Source organism: Ambystoma mexicanum, chromosome 7q (genome assembly GCF_040938575.1).
Source record: "Ambystoma mexicanum isolate Mex_15411 chromosome 7q, UKY_AmexF1_1, whole genome shotgun sequence".
NCBI lineage: Eukaryota > Metazoa > Chordata > Amphibia > Caudata > Ambystomatidae > Ambystoma > Ambystoma mexicanum.
In genome coordinates this window covers 320,054,749-320,074,672 of record NC_090941.1, presented here as the reverse complement: position 1 = coordinate 320,074,672, position 19,924 = coordinate 320,054,749, and the positions used below count along the sequence as shown (strand labels likewise).

The following is a 19,924-nucleotide window of genomic DNA, read 5'->3' as shown; positions in this document are numbered from 1 at the left end:
TACAAATTAAGGCATCTATTCAAAGAAAGGAATGACCGTATACTGTATTTTTGACATTGACAGATAAGATGGTTGAGGCCCTCCTGGAGGTGGAGAGATTGATGGGATGAAAGGACACCAACAAGACTTTGCAGTGTTTAAGCAAAACTCCAGTGTGTCACCCAACAATCATGTGCAAGGTAGATTTTGATAAACAACACAACTGCCAGGGTACCTTTGTGCTTGGTAACATATGTATTCTCTAAATAGGTGATTATTTCATGATTTCCTATTTTCTTGTAGTAGTTGAACAATTTCACACTTGCAGTGCCATGGACTCAATAACCAAGACACCAACTGCACAATGAACAGTCATGTTTCTACTCACTACTTTGTCAGGGAAAGAAAAAAAGAGTTGATGAGCAGGGACACAACGCAGCTCCAGGGTGTCAGACACAACCCAGTAAGGAGGAGATACCTCTGAGGAATGAGGAAGTCTCAAAATCTAATTTCCACCTGACATAAATACTATGATATGTTGTCTGCTATATTCCATTATGCTTTAAATGTGTTGGAGATGGGTCCTAATGATCCTTTTTACACAGTGTTAAGCACACATAGTTATTGCCACATAGATATGTTTGTATGTCACCAGTTGGCCTGACGAGTCATAGACATCTTCTGACAGTTGTTGGTAACAAGCTAACACAATTCTTCGAGTATGCAAGCAGCACTTCCTGTATGCTACTTCTACCTTCTCTCGCAATCCCTACAAGTGAAACACCATGATGTAATACATGGGAATCCTGACATGTTTCCAAAAGTTGCAAAGAGGGAAATTAGCATGTCTCATGTTCAAAGGTACCTGACCAATCCCAACCCAATTGCACCAATCCCCCTTTTGTGGGAACGCACGCCGTAGCCCATCCAGAGTAGTTTACTGTAAATACCCACTAAGCTGTTGAACATGTACAAGGTTAACCCCCTGAAAACGAATATGCGGCTTACTCACACAGAAGTTATTTAGTGTAACTATGCATCACTTCTTAAGGCAGACTATTTGACTGGCAAAGAACTTGCCTGGCGTAATTATGAGTCTCTTCTTAAAAGAGACTATTCGATTGGCAGTAACTGTGACTCATTCTTAACATACTCTTCTCTTTCTGGGAGTAAGTCAATAGCAAGTGTTATGAGTGATAACTACTTTTTAAATCAGCCCCAGTAAAAACACCTCCACTCTCTAAATTTAACTTCTGTTTTAAAAAAGAAATGTGCAGGTCTTTGGAACATATCACAATGTATATTATCAACATACACCATTTCAGTTGTCTTATTGTGTTGTATTGTAGTTGTCATTTATATAGTGCCTTTTACCATTATTAAAGTCTCAATGCGCTGGTGGTGGGAATGCCCTCAGGAACCAAAGTCAAGAGTGTTGGAGGTCAGTGAGTAGGATTAGAATGCGTGTGTGCATTTGGCTAATTAAGGCTTAGCAGGCTGGCAAGGCTCCTGAGGAAAGCAACCCATGAAATCGGGCATGTGGATGGGCGTTGAGTGAAGAAAGGAGATGGCGTGATTGCTAGAGACTGACTAAAAGCCCAGCGTGCACACATTTATTGCAGGTCTTTACTGCCTACTGAGGTCAGAGGTTTTGAAGCGTAGTCTGGTGAAGTAGGCTGAACAGTTAGGTGAGCAGCGAGACCGAATTTGTCATAGTCGTTGCTGTATTCTGATTAGTGCAGGTAGCCATGCCTGTGGCCGTGTCTTCCGGAGTGATGCGTATACGTAGCGAGCTGTTCGGGTGGAGACTTGTTGAATGTACACCTGATCAGCCTTGTAGTAGCTTCCTCTGTTATTGTAATGACTTACTGGATGTGTGAGCATACAAATTAAAAAACAATAAAACACAAAAAAAGGTTTGAAAGCAGACACCTGTATATGTTTGGTGGAATTCTAGTTAACAGGCCAAATTCAACCATTTCACATACTCATGTGATGATCACCCTATGTAAATGCAATATTATGAATAACACTGCACATTGAAGTGACAGGATAGGCGTCAAGCTGATCCCACATAATGCTGAAGAAACTGATTTATGGGAGTTGACAACAGAAGGTACAAGTCAAACCGTACAATGGATTGGTTCGAACAGTGTCAAATTATGGACATGCAATTTTTACATAAGAGAATCAGAAGATTAAACTAAAAAATGTACAAAAGGTCTCTCAATACAATGTGATTACATTGATTGTATTAACGGGAATGTCTGCAATTATGCACAATTTACATTTACAGAAACGAAAACCTTCATGCTATACCACCCAAAGGATTCTCAGATATCATCTGTCGCTGATATTATGCGTATTTGTATGATCCTAACATGAGACATTATTAATGTATCAATGAGAGCCCATATAAATTAACTGCTAGTTGGACTGCAATGCTTCCAGAAAGGTTCAGAACGATAGCCCTCTAAATGCCTACACTGGTTCTCGCTGCTAAATCATTCTGGCTACTAAATATCCAGGAAGGCAATTAGATTGACCAATACAACAGCTATCACGTGGCTAAGCTCAGAGAGTAAAGAAATGCATAAACAGGCCACACGTGCAGCCCTGTGGAAAAGTTCGCTGTAAATTGGAAAGCTGACGGCCCATTATCCCATAAAACTGCACATTCATTCCAAATCTGATCTGCCTCCCTGCAGCTGTTTTACATGTTAGAGAACCTGCATGTAGGTGCACACGTGGAGATCAGACACAACCCATGTGCCCCGCTAAAAGGTAATGCCATGCATATGCGTGTGAAACAATGACGCTTATTCTCCGATCAGTACCCTGACCACTAAGGGGAGGGCATTGTGGCTGTGAGGACAGGGCTAGACAGAAATAGTGCTTTTTCACACCAATCCTTACACCATTTGTACATTTTGACATCTGAACTGCTGTGTTTTAGGGGTTTTACACTGATCTCAGCTTTGCACTGCATATCTTTACATTTCCAAAACATTTCTTTATTGGAATGCAAATGCTCACCTCCAATTTATCACAAGCTGCAAGTCAATTTATATTTTTAGAAGTTCCCATGGGGTGCTTTAATATAGTCCTAATGTTGAAGAACATTGTATTTTTTACACTACACAGAGTATTGTTAGAATGAATATACATGTTTAGCTTCATTCTGCAATGGATTTAAAGCTTTGATTTCAAATAATGTTGACTGTTTCGTTTGTATCTTTACGGTTGTACTTTCTACTGAAAGATAGACCAGCGGCTCGCATGAGGCTGTCGCCTATACGCACAATAGGTCCTGGTTGGTAGCTTTATGTCCACTTACATGTATGTGTTACCTTTCATTGTATAACGCACGTGCAAAGGAGTGCATCTCAATGAATACCTATAAGAAATAGCCACCAAGTTAAATGTGCTCGCACCACCGTCCGGCAGGTATTAGTCATCAGTATCAGTGGCTGCTTGAATGATAAATTACAGAAACGTTGTATATATTCTCTCTCTCTCTCTCTCTCTCTCTCTCTCTCTCTCTCTCTCACACACACTCTCTCTCTCTCTGTGTCTCCCTCTCTCTCTCTCTCTCTCTCTCTCGGTGTCTCCCTCTCTCTCTCTCTCTCTCTCTCTCTCTCTCTCTCTCTCTCTCTCTGTCTCTCTCTCTGTCTCTGTCTCTCTCTCTCTCTCTCTGTCTCTAGCTCTCTGTCTGTCTCTCTCTCTCTGTCTCTCTCTCTCTCTCTCTCTCTCTCTCCCTCTCTCTCTCTCTCACACACACTCTCTCTCTCTCTGTGTCTTCCTCTCTCTCTCTCTCTCTCTGTCTCTCTCTCTCACTCTCTCTCTCTCTCTCTCTGTCTCCCTCTCTCTCTCTCTCTCTCTCTGTCGCTCTCTCTGTCTCTCTCTCTCTCTCTCTCTGTCTCTCTCTCTGTCTGTCTCTCTCTCTGTCTCTGTCTCTCTCTCTCTCTCTCTCTCTCTCTCTCACACACACACTCTCTCTCTCTCTGTGTCTCCCTCTCTCTCTCTGTCTCTGTCTCTCTGTCTCTCTCTGTCTCTCTCTCTCTCTCTCTCTCTGTCTCTCTCTCGGATCATGTTTTATTGTTGGTCTATTTGAGGAGGTTAATGTTTTCCAAACTGCCACTATTTAATGAATTTTCCAAATGATTAAGTTCACTAAAATTCTGTCTTTTTTAGTAACGCTAAACCATTTCACCCGGGTCCAGTGTCTGTTGTGTAGTGTGGGCTATTACATTAAATGTTGGTAGTTGGCCTTGGAGAGTAGTAGCACTAATACTCCTACTCCTACTTGTTTGCATCAGCACTGTGCCCTACAATGCATTTTATTTTATGAGATTGTTACTGGGTGGTTTGTAGTTATATTATTATTTTGTCATATACATATGTTAAATTATTTATTTCCGAAAACGAATGATAGCAAGCACAAGCAGATTAATTGTAGTTGATTCAAATACTTTCTACGCTAATCTGTCCTTGTTTTTTGCATTAGTGTCTACTTATGAATTCTGTGTCAGTTAATATTTAATATAATAAAAAAGCCATTCCTGTGTGTATTGCCCGCCTCTGTAGTTTTCATTAAAAAACGAATGCAATTATTGAATTTCTCGGTTCTCAATTATTTAAAAGGTGTTTAACTAAGATGTCTAAAGCCAATGCTGTCTGCTGACAACCACTAGCGCCAGACCCCGCCCCCAAGCAAGCGTTGCTAAATAGCATGGATGCTATTTGATTTCAAATTAATAGAATATGTATTTCCCTCTTAGTTAATAATGGAAATAAGCCGCCTTTTCGGTCCACCATAAGGGAATTAATATTCCTGGTACACAAATGATTATTAAAAAAATAATAATAAAAACAGCTGATGTGCAGGCAGTGAAATGTTAAATTAACTGTGCCTATGTGCAATATTCACATTATTGTGTTTGCAATGACCTGGATTTCAGATAAACATAGACTTCCTTCCAGCGATATGCTACATATTTCAGCCACGTTTTGAACAGTGAATATGCTGAAAAACACCTGAATGAAAAAGAAGAGAACGAGGTGGGAAGAGATGCATTTTCATATCTGTTGATTTTGAGTCTACTTTTACCATATTGCATTTTCATATCCAAAATCTATAGTTTTAAACATCTTCTGCGGACTGTGTTTGTTCTGAGCTCCAAAGGAATATTGCCTCCCAGTCACTGGCGTAATGGGGGCGGGCGCCCGCAGCCCCGGCAGAACAGGGGGTCCCATGCTGCCCATGACCAGTGGGCGGGGGGGGGGGAAGCTCAGCAGGGCTTGCATGGGGGCCCCAGTGCTGCCAGTAACCCATCTCAGAATGACTGATGAAAAGTGAAGGCAACTGATATTAGACTAACATGGACATATACAAACAGCTGTTATATCCTTTCATTTTAAGAAAAAGTAAGCTCACAAATTAACTGGTTCTTACCTTGGCTTCCCAGTACGTATCCTTAGGAACCTAAAAGAAAAGCATATTCTGATTAGCTTTGAATATATCAAGCTTAAATTGAAGATCTAGATGGTTTGAAATATATGAACATCATACATTGGACTAACAATCATACATAATGTTTTATAAATCGCAACACATACTAGAAATTCCAGTTGCAGAACGTTTGGCAACTGTTGTTACAAATTATTGCAAACATGTGTGGTACTCAATGTCCTCTCTTGAAAGGATCAAGGCATGAGGGGAGGCAAAGGAAAATCGAACCCTTGTCCAAACCGCGACCACTCCTAATCAGAGACATGCAGATAAGGGATATCCGCTCCCTGCTACAATAATGAAAAGAGATTCACGAAACGTCCCTATTTCACTCCCATAATTTAGTGAGCAGGACTTCCTTTAAGTGTATTGTTTTACTTAATGATTGTAATTGACTCTGGATGGAGAGCTTACAAAACGTATATAATAATAGGTATCTACGATGGCAATCCTTATTCAAAGAATACTGGTCTGTTCCCAGTGAAGGCTTTAAGAAGCAGTCATTGAGCTTAGCATTGTCAAGAGCCAATAATGCTGTCCTGAGGAAGTTGCGCATGTCCTTCTTTGAAATATTGCCTGGCAAAACCTTCAGCACAGACACAAATAATTTCATATACTGGTTTAAACTACAGCTATAAAAAAAGGTATATAATGTAAGCCAACTGTCTGCTTGAAATTAAGCATTTTTAATAATGTTGAAAAGGTTTCAAACATAATTCACAACATTTATTTATTTAACTGTTTTTTTTTTATAAAGCTCCTAATACCATACATGAGTTTCATTTCTAAGCATGGATCTGGGATTCAAACTTCTGTTGCTCTGCGTGGACTTGTTTCCAAGACCACTGCGCTGCCCCTGTGCTATCCTCGGTTCTCATACCAAACCAGAGTTGAGTAACATTGCAGAAATATATTTTTTTTAAACTAAACTGCACATTGAATGCTCAAGCTGCGCTTGTTTGAGGATTTCACATTATATACAACCAGAAAGTCTTGCACCTGTAACCATTCCCTGAGAGTTTGGCACTCTTCCTTTGGTGCTCTTCTGCGAAAATATCGGACTCGCAGTCTAACCTTCATCTTTTAGGAATGGTCACAATGAATGTGCACAAGACGTGTGTAGCATATACGGTATTAGGTAATATTATACCCACCAATAATATCGCCATATATGTGGTCATGGGGTAAGGCCATAGGCAATATTATTGCTGGGGACGATTTATGGGCTAAATGGGACTGGGGCTTACGGGGGTGTCCCCTGCTCCCTTTTAACAAATACAGGTGTTGCAGGGGTGTCCCCCGCAGGTTCCATAGCTTAATATCGCAGCAAGAATATGGTGATATTTTTGTATGGCGCTATATTTGCTGGCATATTAACACATGGAGCCGCATATACTGGTTGTGAAGGATATCCTTGGCATATTTTCTGGCCATTAAGAAATCTGTACTGGGTTGTAGTAGCCGGTATGTCACCCAGACCAACTGTACGAATCAAGGATCACAAATCCATTTGTTACGCCTGAACTGGCATTTCCCTTTTTATACAGATTGGGAGTTGGTGCAACTGAGGGCATCTATTTATTTGCTTTGACCTTGTTGACAAAGCCAGCTCAGGTGTCAGTGCACGGTGCCATACTTTCATACGTGTTACGATATGACCACTTAACAGCAGAACAGGAAACTCACACATGTTCAAGAGATTAATGTTACATGGAATCATCATGGCAAAGGGTGAGCCCTGGAATGCCTCAGAGCAGGTGAAGGCCAATCAATAAATCTGAGCCTGTACGCAATAAGTCGTGAGTGCCAGGTGTTGGGCCGAAACGCCCTGGTCATGGCGAGGAATACCTCCACCAAGGAGCTTATACGGTTCCCTTTGATGGACCCCGCTGCAGATAAAACGGGACAGCAAGTTGCCACAATCTGACAGCCACAAGGTGACATTTTAAATCACACAGAAATTGACTGGAAGCAAAAGCTGGTTATGCAGGTTTGGGCTGCATAAGCTCGAAGCAAGAAGGATGGAGCAGTCAGGGAGCAGCACTATACCCAAACTGAAGCGCCTGTGTTTGGTACACAGCTTAGAATAGACCCCGTTGCCTAAGCCAAGACGTGTTAACACAAAAGCAATATTTAATGATTTTAAGCATGTGGGTCACATGGAGATATGAGGGCCCGAGAGTCCCGAGATAGAAAATGTTCTGCCTTTTCCACAGTGGCAACCCGTGTGTGCATTCCATAGAATACAGGTTCTATTCAGAATCGTTGAACAAGGCTGTAATAGTCCCAATATTAAAAAAGGTGAGAGAAAACTCCTGGCCTAATTATCGCCCGATCTCTTTGCTTGACAGCAAAGCAAAGGAAAGTCTCTGCAAAAGTGCTCTTAAAATATATCCAAGAGTGGGAAGACGATCAAGAAATTATTTACACCGTACAGGCAGGGTTCCAGAAAGGCAGAGGAACAATCGACCAATGCTTTTGACTTTTAATTCAGAAATATACTACCCTGAAAAGGACTAAACTATATGCCATAATCGTAGATCTTAAAACGGCTTTCGATGGAGTCCCCGGGGACACCCTGTGGCAAATCATTCTAAAAGAAAAATGCCAAGTGTCTTATTGTCGCTAGTCCAATTCTTACCAAGGGAGTGAAGCAAGGGTGTGTCTGTGGCCCCTTATTATTTAATATTTATATTGAGGAAGTGATTGGTACTTGGGTAGAAAATTGCTGGACCCAAAAAAGCACTACGTTGCTGATGATGCCATATTCCTTAACACAATTCCCCAAGGGCTCAGAGCAACTCTGGGTTCATTCTTAAAGAAGTGCAAAACATTTAAATTGCCTTTGAACACCGATAAGACCATGGTCTTGTGTTCAAGAAAAAGTTTGCAAAACAGGCCAGATTAATTATCAACCTTGAGGGCTACGATTATCTGGGTGTTCGGTTTCATGAAAATGGGTCCTGGACCACCCAGATAACCAAGGCGTGTGTGATTCTTGAAAAGCACAGTGGGGGTGTGCAGAGTTTCTTTACTCGTCACGGTAGAGGTGCTTTAGATATGTACAAAAAACAAGCGCTTATTTCATCCTTTTATGGGGCTGAAATTTATGGAATCTCGAATCTGTCTGATCTAGAAAAAGGGGAAAACACATTTTTGGAAGACATGCTCATGCTGCCTAGGGGAACCCCAAATGCATTCATTTACATAGAGCTAGATGTGCGCCCCATAAGCACTGAACTCCCCTTCAAACCGGTATTCTATTGGCAGCGGTTATGGTCCTCATCAGAGCTTGGGGCATACCGCAAGGAATTTATGTATTTGATCCGATTGGAGTGAGTCTTTCCTGGGTTAAGCACTTAAAGAAAGCCCTTCTGGACCTTGACGAGATCACCCTGTGGGAAACCCCTGCGAGGATAGACAAGGCTGCTATTGGAAGAGTAAAGAAACATGTGAAACCCCACTGCAGGGAAAATATGGTGGCCAGTTGCCAAAGGTTGAAGTTGGGTGAAGCCTACCTTGCAACTAAACTGGAATTTGGCTTCTAGATGTATCTAGACTTATAGAGTTTATTATAGACCCACCGTTCACTCGTAGTCTCTTCATGGATTTTAGGATGGGTACGCTGAGACTGGCTTCATTTACTAAAAACGGGGGCAATGGGAATACAGATACTTACTTGCCTATTATGTAGTCACTCACCAGAAACAGTGAATCATTTTCTTTTCTTTTGTCCAAACTTGAGAACATTTAGAGCTGCTTACTTGAAACCCATTTTGAGAATGGAGGGTGTTGAAACAATAGCTTGTGCTTTGATCTTTTTTTTTAAAGTACCCGGAAACCATGTGGTAGTTAATACGGTGGCCAAGTTTATTCATCGAGCATGGTTGCTCAAGCAGCGCTCCTTAAATGGTAACGTTGATTCACCAATGTCATTATGTTTATCAGTCAAATGACTTATGGAGATGGGTTGCAGGTTTTCTCCACCACTAGTATTAGTAATTTCATTAAATGTCTGAATACTATTGTCGGAATTGGCTGCAAGTTTTCTCTCTCCCATTCATGACTTTCTTAACACTTAAAATGTTTAAGCATCATGCCTTGCTAAACAATTTGAATTTGCTCAAATGGAGATTAAGGCATCATTGTAGATTAAAAAAAAAATTATGGATCAGATCACCTTTTAGTAATATGTTAACATTAAGTATTATTTAAACTGTTCAGCATGCTAGGACGATGGTTTAACAAGGAACTTTGAAATGCCATTGGGGAATTTTGCTGCTATATATTTTTAATTGTTGGACTACGTGCATTTTGATGTATATTGCCAACATTGTTTGATGTCAATGACATGTTGCTTGTTGTTGTATGCTTTATGGCTTTGCACTGGAATAAAGCTAATTAGTATTGTATTGTATTAATGGATTCCAAAAACAGATCAGCCCCAGAAAGTGCCTGCCTTTGGTCTGTGTTTTATAAAATCTTGGCATTTCAAGAGTTAAGTTTGTTTTGCTACTATACTCCCTATTGCACCGCAAGTTGGAAGCCAGATCAGAAGGATGGCCATGAATCCTAATTTGAATAAAATACAGGCTTCAAGGGGAAGACGATTTAAGCAGATATACATAGAATTGCACTGGGGGGGGGGGGGCGGAGAAGCGCCCACATTCTCCCAGAGACCTGAGCATCTCCCCTCAGCGCCGACATGTGTTTTACCTCCCCCACTTCCCCCTGCTCAGCTTAATACGAAAATGCATTAAAAACCTTATATGTATTGACATGCTATTATTTCCCTCACCACAGATCCACCCTGAAGGCAAATATTCATTTCACCCACTCCTAGTATTCCTTTTAGCACATTGTATTTTCACACTCTGGTAAGAATATTCGCGAGAATGACTAGCATCAAAGAAAACAAAATGGTGACCTTTTGTTTCTGATAAGTCTCAGTTACTGCAGTGCATAACTGGAGACTTAGGCAAGGTTTTGGTGCTGACTCATCCCATTCTCTAAAAGTATGTTTTTAAACTCCTGGATAGATTTGTACTGAACCGCCAAAAGTCACATCTGCACCACGTTTTGCTCAAATTCGTTCAAACATGAACAAAATGGTCCAAGGGTTTAGACTACACCTCTGTTTAATGGATGCTTATTTCCTCTCTGTACAATCCAATGCAAACAGTAAAACACACACTTTCTTTCAAGGCTTTATATCTTTTATTTTAAACTGTTACACCAATCTCCGCCAAACTTTCAAACTTTCCAATGATGGTGTCCCTGGGGCAGAACACCTCTTGAAAAAAATGTTCAGCCAATATGTCAAGTGTATCAAAAGCTATTAGCAATATTTTTTTCACAAAGTTCATGCATCTTAGGTTTCACCTTAACTATAGGGTGACGAGTATTATATATAAATGCCCATAAATCATGTTACTCTGTTCACTCATGAAGGGTGCTAACTTCCCCTATTAATGCTTGCATTGTTCGTATTGTTTAAAGAGCTCCTAACACAGGAACTGCACTCTGCACTCGACTATAAAAGTGCTAAGGTTCTGTTAGAGACATGCATACGTGAAACTGTCACTATTCACAAAGAACCTAAAGATCTGCCCACATGGTTTCCAGAAAAGGTGGCCTATAACTCAAGAGGGTCTTCCTGATGACACCCCCATTTTCTGGCTAGCAGGTGGATATAGCAAGAACATTGATTTGTCGCAAAGCTATCTGCCATTTGAGATGGGGTTGAAGCACTTTAGGTATCTGTATGCAGAGGTCACTGCTATAACAATCTGAGAACCTTTGACTAGAAGCAGCAAGATCCTCATCTATGGAGCGGCTTGGGCCGGACATTGGAAGCCAGCTACATTTTTTATTTATTTAATTTTATGTATTCATTTGCATTGCGCCGTTAACTCGCAAGTCTCGGGACGAGAAACATAGGACACAAATGGCAGTTACAAGGTGATAGATGGGACATCCTGGTAAAGACTGTGATAGCTGCAAAATGGATCTAATATTTCAGGTCCCTCTTAAGTGTCACTTAGCTTCAGCAAAATAAAAAGGAAAGACCTTGTAGCATATGCTGAACATTGTGAAGACCCACACTTGAGGTTAGATTGCCTCTCCACCCCCCCCCTCCACCCTCCACCCCATCAACATTGCCTGGGCGAGGTATGCTGTGTTCTTCCTGGAACCAAGTATGAACCTAAACCGTGGTTAAGGGTTATTAGACTTTACTATCTATCGAAAGATCCTTTTAAAAAGATCATGCTGATGGCCATTTCGTTTCTACAGACAAATACGTTGGGAAATCACAAATATTCTGGTTACCATGTTATATATAGTCTCTTCTATTTCTGAGTGCAACAGACAGCACGCATTACATCTGTTTTTTTTTTAAAGTGAAGGTCAGCATGGGAAAGACAGCCAGTCGCAAAAAAAACAAATTATGTATTATTGTGAGCAAAACCTGCATTTAATAAGTGCTCTTTCTCAATGGTACACATCATGTAGGTAGAACTGGTGCAAGGCATTTTGCCAGCCACTCTCTCTGCCGATGACACCAACCCGTAACCTTGTTCATCATTTGTCGCCTATCGTGGATCTCTTGCCAGGCTGATAAATAACCCCTGAGAGGGCAATGACTGGAGGCCATGTAACACAGGGGACAGAGGTGATGCGGATGTCGTAGCAATACATGGTTCAGCCCAGTTACCCTCCATCATTGGTATCTGCAGACACACGCATATCCACGCCGGTTAGATGTATCGCTCGCTGGCACAGTTGCATCTCAGCCGCACACACACATGGTGCCCGCACATTTCCAGACAGTGGCTTATACTCTGTGTGTCATACAGTCCAATGATAAGATCAAGGGGAATGCTGATATTACAAACCAATGTTTACAAGATGATGTAGGCGACACCCGATCAGCCGGCCACAGGCATGAGAGTACCATATCCTAGGTACAGAGAAGCCACTTGCCCCAAGGCAGTGGTCGAAGTGTATGAAAAGAAGTAGTGGACCTATGTTCCCTGTTGGCCTGCCCCAAGCTCCCCACAAACCCCATCCCCACTCCCACTCCCACACATAATACAGACCCCAAACAAATGCGCCTGCTCTCTAAGGGAACTTTCAAGTGCAAGTTTCAACTGCTTCCTACACTTTTATTTTAAAACAAAACATTCAGGAACGGTTTATTTCGAAAATAAAAGTATAGGAACAGTTAAGCTTAATTTAAAAAAGAAGAGGAGCACCACTCCCAACCGCTTCCTCCCACTTCGACCACTGCCCCAGGGTCGCAATGCAGTTTAAACAAAAACAGACTTATTTATTTATTTACTATTCACTTGTTAGGTGCTTATACGGGAAGCAAATACTGTTTCAAAGCACCCACAGAGCAAAAGTGAGGGAAGAAGGGATGAAAGAAAAATGTACTTACAATAATAAATAATTCATTAAATAAAATAAGCCAATGAAGATAGTGGGGAGGGGAAAAAAAGAACCTACTACGCCTTGTGAGTGTTCAGAACGTGCAAGTGCAGGGGAGAGTGGTATGGGATAGGTGCTGTGGTGCTCATGGTGAGCAGCAGGTGAAGTGCTATGAAGAAAGGGTAGGGTGAGCTGAGGCAAGTGCAGAGGATAACCAGCAGCTGAGATGATAAGAAGTGGGAGGTCAGGGCCCCAAGGATGCATAAGGGCTCTGCACTTCAGTCCAGTTACTGTGCGATTAGCAAGAGAGAGAAGGAGTGAATGAAGAAAAAAAGAGGAAGGTCTTGGGGCCTTTTCAAAACTAAAGGTGGTCCTGTTCAAGACGAAGAGCGAGAGGCTATTCCAAAGAAGAATGCCCACTGAGGAAAGCGAACAACCACCTGCTCTCTGTTTGGCAAACCGCTTCACACGCAGGGAGTTGGTGCCAGAGGGACGCAGGTGTCTAGAGGGGGAGTATTTGGTCAGAAACGGTTGTAAAAAAAGTGGTCCCTGGCCCCAGACAGCCTTGTGGATGATACAGAGGGATTTGAATGTAATCTGCGCTGCCATCGGGAGACAGTGGAGACTTTGTAGGATAGAAGAGATGCAGTCCCTGGGCTTCAAGCCAAGGATAAGTCTTGTAAAAGTAGATAGATTTCTGACAGCGGTTAATAACAATTACAGCATAGTATTGAAATGCCTTTTACTGTGATAGACTTGAATTTGAAATCAGTGTACATACATAGAATATAGAAAGACATGTATACCTGTCAGGATTGATAGCCGCGTCTTGCAAATCCAAACAGAAGTTGTTATACCCGCTAAGCTATGTTAGCAAGAAACGTTGCACACATTAGTATTGTTTATTCCATTGCAAGCGTAGGATCACTAACACTAACAAAGACAAAGGTACACGTGTATATAGAGGCCCACTCAGTTGTAATATAATTGTGTGAGCTGTAGTTTAATCCCAAATGTGTCAACACTTTGTGGTGCAGCTGTGGGTGGTGGCAGCAATGGTGGGGAACTGCCCCCACACACAACAGTGTCACAAGCGTGCTAGAAAATATGTGGGCCCTGGCACATGTTTTCTTACAAAACAAGCCCAGGATATACAGCAATCAATGGTCGGCATATCCCACCTGGACAGATATAAATGTTTTGTTTTCAAAATCTATTTTGATGTGCTCAACCTATGACATTGCAAATACTATAAACACATTCTTTCAAATAATGTTTTAGTGCTCATTAACAGGTTTAATGATATTATAATCGAATTCCAAGACAGAGTATTACAGGTTACTTGCAATATGGAAACAAAATAATGGAGCATACAGTGCATATTGTCAGATCTCTCTACTTAAGCCTCCCCTATTCCCCCCTTCCGTGGGATCTATTAAAACGCAGTTCAATTCCATTTAACCTACATTTTAATATACACAAAATCAATCAAATTAAGCTAAGCTGAACAACAGGTGTTTCACACTAAATGTGTCCTATTGTTTACCTTAAACATATGCGTTTCCAAGGCAGCGGGAGGATAACTCAGGAGCAAGTGCTCGTCTTGGAAGCAAGACGACATGGCGCACCACAGGTTCGATCCTCAGGTCCGCGCTTAGAAACTTCCGGGTATTAAGTGAGTTATAAATAAAATATCATATCATACCGTGCTCAATAGCGTGGGTTTGTTAAAGCAGTTATGATTCCAGTGCAATTGTACTGTTGGGTACATTTTCTTAATAATCGATCATGAATATTTCAGGAACCCAGTACTTCATTTTCTAATTCATATGGTTTCTTGATGTCTTAATTGGATGTTTTATCATTAATGAAACCGTTATCCTCCTTGTGTTTGTCCTCATCTGTTATGTCAGTCGTACCGCTTATTGATGCGTTCTTGCGCGAGTCCTTACCTAAGCGGATATGATAACCACGTCCTCATTTCTAGCGTCGTTGAGAGACGCACCTCCTCCCTTCCAATTAAACATGAAAGTATACAGCGTTTTATGTCCCTGCAGACTGAGGAACTGGGTGCGCTTTCGAGTGGCAGATTCAGGCTGTAGGCGCAAGCGTTCCGTGTTTCATGCAAAGAACGTGAGGTCGGGGGGCCCAAAGATCACATTTATCTTGTATGTAATATCTTGTGCTGATATGATATGTTATAGTGTATAAGGTTTTAATAAACCAATCGCACTTTAAACAAAAAGTAAAATAAAAAAACATCAGTGGGGAGATGGGAGTCGAGAAAAGGGACTCTAAGACCACAAAAGGGGATCTTACTTGAAGCAATCATGCTTCATGTGCAACGTATATGCCCCTTCACTCAAACATACACACAGGTCATCCATAAAGCGTCCACAATCGGTGCACACACATTGATCATTTGCAGTGCACCGATCATTCCTACAAATAAAAATCAAAGACGGAAGATCAACCATGCAAAGTGCCCAGGGAACACATGTCTGTGTGCAGAGCCGACTAAGCAGTCACAAATGGCAATGCAGCTTTTTGAGAGAGCACACCTATTCAGTAGTATTCGCCATCACACAATCATGTAGTATGCATAATGAACAAACACAAAGTATGACAAAGCAGGTTGAGCAGCAACAGACCGAGGATGCAGCAGTTTGGCTCCTGCAACCTGAAGCATCAAAATAAATTAGCTAGAGCTGATACAGGTTAGACGCAACCGGCAATGAAAGGGAATCACATTAGGCAGGTGCAGGCTCTGGCTAAATACCACAGCATTATTGAGACACGTACTCATGTTTTGCAATGAATTCCACCCAACTGAATGCATTCTTCCTGATATGCACCGTGAGGGGTCAGAAGTATGACACGGACACATGGAGGACATAGTGGTTACTATAGACTTTTATTGAAAACAAATTGGGGTTGGGAAAATGCCTCACTATCCCAATCGCCAGGAGGAGTCTCACTACCTCAACACAAAACTCTAAGGGCTTGGTCGTTGTCAGGATGTCCCAAATCAAAAGGTCCTCCATCCTGTGTCAAAAATCCTTTCCAACCCTCACATTCTACAACTAATCCTAAGGTGACAGGGGGAATGTCTCTTAACTCAATGTCTTGAGTGATCCAAAAAAACTGAAAGTGCTGATCAAAATTAAAGTTCAAACATTATTCACAACTCCAGTGGGGATGACTCCCTTCCCCGGGTTCCTTCAAAATATGTCGAGAGGATATTTCTCTCCTCTTAACCATGTCCAAAATGTCTCATTCACAGCAACTTCTCCTGCCGAAGGGTATGCTGCTTCCTTTGGCTACTAGAGGTGGAATGACCTCCTTGCCCTGGTTCTTGATTCACAAGAAAACAAAATCACCAAGTCTGCCAAGAGGATGACTCCATCCTCTTTGCTTAGTAATGTTCTCACACTTCCAGGGAGAAGGACTCCCTTCCATTTGATCGTATATTCACTTCAATATAAGACTTCAACAAGGTATTTGGGTGTGGTTCCCAGACTCTCAGTGCCTGATTTACTCTCCTGCCAGGATTCTTCACAATGTCTCTCAATGTATTTGGGTGCATGTTGCAGACTTGCACAATGCCTGGTTTACTCTCCTGACAGGACTTTTCTGTTAAAGAGCCACAGAGGTATATATCTTTCTTTGGCTCTCCTAGTGGTTTAAAAAATTGGGCGCAGGTCCCAGGCTCGCACTCTTTATCAGGTAGCCTTTTCCACGTTATTAATAATGCCTTTTTCATACATTCGGTTAGCGACCCTTTTCTTTGCAGATTGTTAGTTCCTTTTAGCTTGTTCGGTCTTCCCACCCTCTCAATTACATCTTTGAACTTTGCCCACAGTGTGCGGTATTCACTGTGAAGTGCCGCAGTGTCCACCTTTCCCTTCTGGGCTCACCGGTCTAGTTTGGATGCTTTGGCATCCATCATGTCGAATCGTGGCTGCGGTGGCTTATATATTGCCAGTAAAGTGTGCAATGTAGTGTTGAATACGGTATTCCTCGACGATGGTATATAGTACAACCCATAACATGTCTAACTAACTTTGTAGTCTACTATATAGACTGCCCTTGCCATATGAGATATATAGGTTCTTCTACAGGGCCTCCAAAACTAAGGATATTGCAACCTTACAGAGCTATTAGGAACTTGGATACAAATTATCCCCTAGCGGTACACTTCCATAGCAAACACAACAGCGATGTCTCCTTGATGAGTTATGAGATTTGGCGCATGTCAAGGCACATAGACGGAAGGGTGACAGAGAAAATCGATTCAGGTGCCTAGAGTTAGGATTCATCATCAAAATGGAAACATTAAAACCCAAAGGTCATAATAGTTAAGAGGAACTATATGTCTTTTTAAGATAATGGTGATATCACGTATATCCATGAGCACATAATATGTAGTGTATCAGTTCCTCAATGACTAGACATGGGCTCTATTGTGCTAGTTCTAATCATTTACTAGCCCACTGGGGCATTATCACTACTAGCTCCCTTTCCTGATAGGATGACATTCTAGAATTAACATTCTTCATCCAGACAGAGATTTGAGTACTTTTAATATATTGTGCAGCTAGCATAGTATTTCTATTTCATCAGCTGTACTAGACAGGGGATTCTACTCTATCAGGTAATTTCTGACTGTGACTACAGAGTCACAATAACCATATGCTAGTTTACATTATTACACTGGTATAATGTGTACCTAAACTATTGTTTCCATTTGTTGATGATGGGTAGGGACAGATCTCACCCCCTTATTGTGCTTTCCCCTATACGGCTTAGCAATGTAGCATACATGCTGCTGCACTTGGACAAAGATCAAGTGCAGTGATGAAAGGCATCTGACAATTTAGAATACACCAGTATATTTGATTTCATAAGCATATGTTTTGACAACCCAAATGGACATCTTTACAATGCGCGCAATAACTACTCCCTGTCGTCCCGCAATGAGTACCCAATGGGTAATGTTGTATAAGTAAAGATCTGCATTACGTATAACATCAAGCCTCGTGCACAAGCAGTCCCGGCAATATTATTTAAGTACTTGATCATAATTACTTTTTCACCTTACACATTTGGTGGCACTAATTTAAAGCTCACAATTGTAAGAAAAAACACTAGTTGGAAATGGCCGGCACATTGTGAGCTAATAGGTAAGGCATTATTTGAGGAATCGTGTGACTAAGCTATGACTGCTTCCTGTGCACGGACTTTGATGTTTCAAATACTGAAACCGAGTCATTTTACATTTAATATCAGCCTGAGGAAGTCTTTATACCAGGCGGAATGTGTGGCGATTTTATAATCCGTTGTTTTTCTGTATTTTGCACTTCTATCATGCCATGTCAACAATGAATTGTTTACTTAAGTTTCAAGACTAATGGTTTAATAAAATAATTACTTTTTGGCACTTTTTCTAAAAATGTGAGTGCCAGGGTTTTCTCTTTTTTTCTTGCAACAAGAATGCATTACATTTTCATTTATTTTGCATATTTTCAAGCTTTCGTGGAATGTCTCCACTTCCTCAGGCAGAGATTAAATGAAGCATTTGAAAAGCATCACATAATTACATCTTACATAGGCCCTCCTGCAGATACACCGTTATCTGTGCCCCTCTGTACCTGATTTGTAGTTTTGCTCAGAAAGGCATTTGGATGTTCAACTCCCCCACACATTGCAATCTTCAAGGCCTAAAGGTACATTGTGTTAAATAGGACAAGGGTCCATGAAAGTGGAGAGCAGGGTAAACACATGAAAGAACAGCCCACCCTCTTAGTGTGCTCTCAGGAAGGCAGGAGGGGTTGGTTAGGTGTCAGTCATTGTATGCGCGGTCCAGTTGAAGCTCAGTATTTCAGGCTGGTGTCTTTACAAGATCAGTGGTAGAACAATCATCAACATATCAGGCTTGTGGCTCTAGAGGTCTAAAAGAGGGGATATACAGCCAGTTTATGTTGGCATGTTACCCGTGGAGCACAGTGTTGCATCTTTGTGTCAAATACCATATTGGGATTGTGTTACATCTCATGCCAGAGGAAAGGGTGGGGTTTGACTAGGGACAAGGGCCATGACAATTTTCTGAAAAGCTTTTGGCAGATGGGGCTGGATTCAAGGGAGTTTGACAACCATTCATTGACTTAGAGAGGCTGGTGGGGCTGGTGCAGTACCAGTTGAAAGTATGTGAATGGCTTTGGAAAAAATGATGGAAAGTGTCAGGTCTGGATGTTGTGATCCCTGTATCTCTATGAGTCGAAAAAGTGAAAGTATGTTATTTGGAATAGTGATGCAATGTCTGTTCCAGCCCCCTGCCAGTGTATTGGAAATGTGCATGCATTTGAATGCATATGTCTTGTTGGCTTTGTCAGTCCTGAAATTACCCCAGAGTACAGCAATCTTGAGATCATCAGGGGTATGATTAGCTTCTGAAAAATGCTCACCCACTGGACTCTCGTTAGTGCATCGCTTCACACTTTGACGATGGAGGTTCATGTGTTTATGTACATGTTGACTAGTTTCCCCAGCATAGTAGCCATGTCCAGGACATTTCATGCACATAATTAAGTAAATAATATTGCTGGATGCCCACGTAAACCGTCCCATAATTTTGTAGTCCTGCCCCGTGTGGGGTTTCTTGATTCTGTCTGAAAAGTTAATTTGTGAGCAGGTTAGGCATTGTTTGTTTCTGCAAGGTACAGTTCCATTATCTGTGCTATTTGTATGGAGTTTGCTTCTGACCATTATTCCCGTTAGATTGGTTGGTTGTCTGAAAGTAAGGAGGGGCATCTCTGGAAAATTTCTCTCAGACGTTCATCTTGTTGCAGGAAGGGTTAGGCTTCCTTAGCAATCTTGCAGAGGGCTTCCAGCTCTGGATTGTGTGTGACTACCAGTGGCACCCGTGTTTGTGTCTCTTTCGCTCTGTATTCTAAGAGGTTGCTCCAGGGGATCTGTGTTGCCCTTTGGATTTGGCTGTCCACA

General features: G+C 41.6%; 1 protein-coding gene across 2 annotated transcripts in view; it reads right to left on the bottom strand.

The window, feature by feature from the left end:
• Positions 1–19,924, bottom strand: part of KLF12 (KLF transcription factor 12) — a 1,402,590-nt gene that overhangs the window by 1,211,625 nt on the left and 171,041 nt on the right. For both annotated transcript variants that reach the window (XM_069639836.1, XM_069639835.1), the window contains exon 2: positions 5,435–5,464. The gene's annotated coding sequence lies outside the window, so the exon portion shown is untranslated. The remainder of the gene's footprint in view (positions 1–5,434; positions 5,465–19,924) is intronic.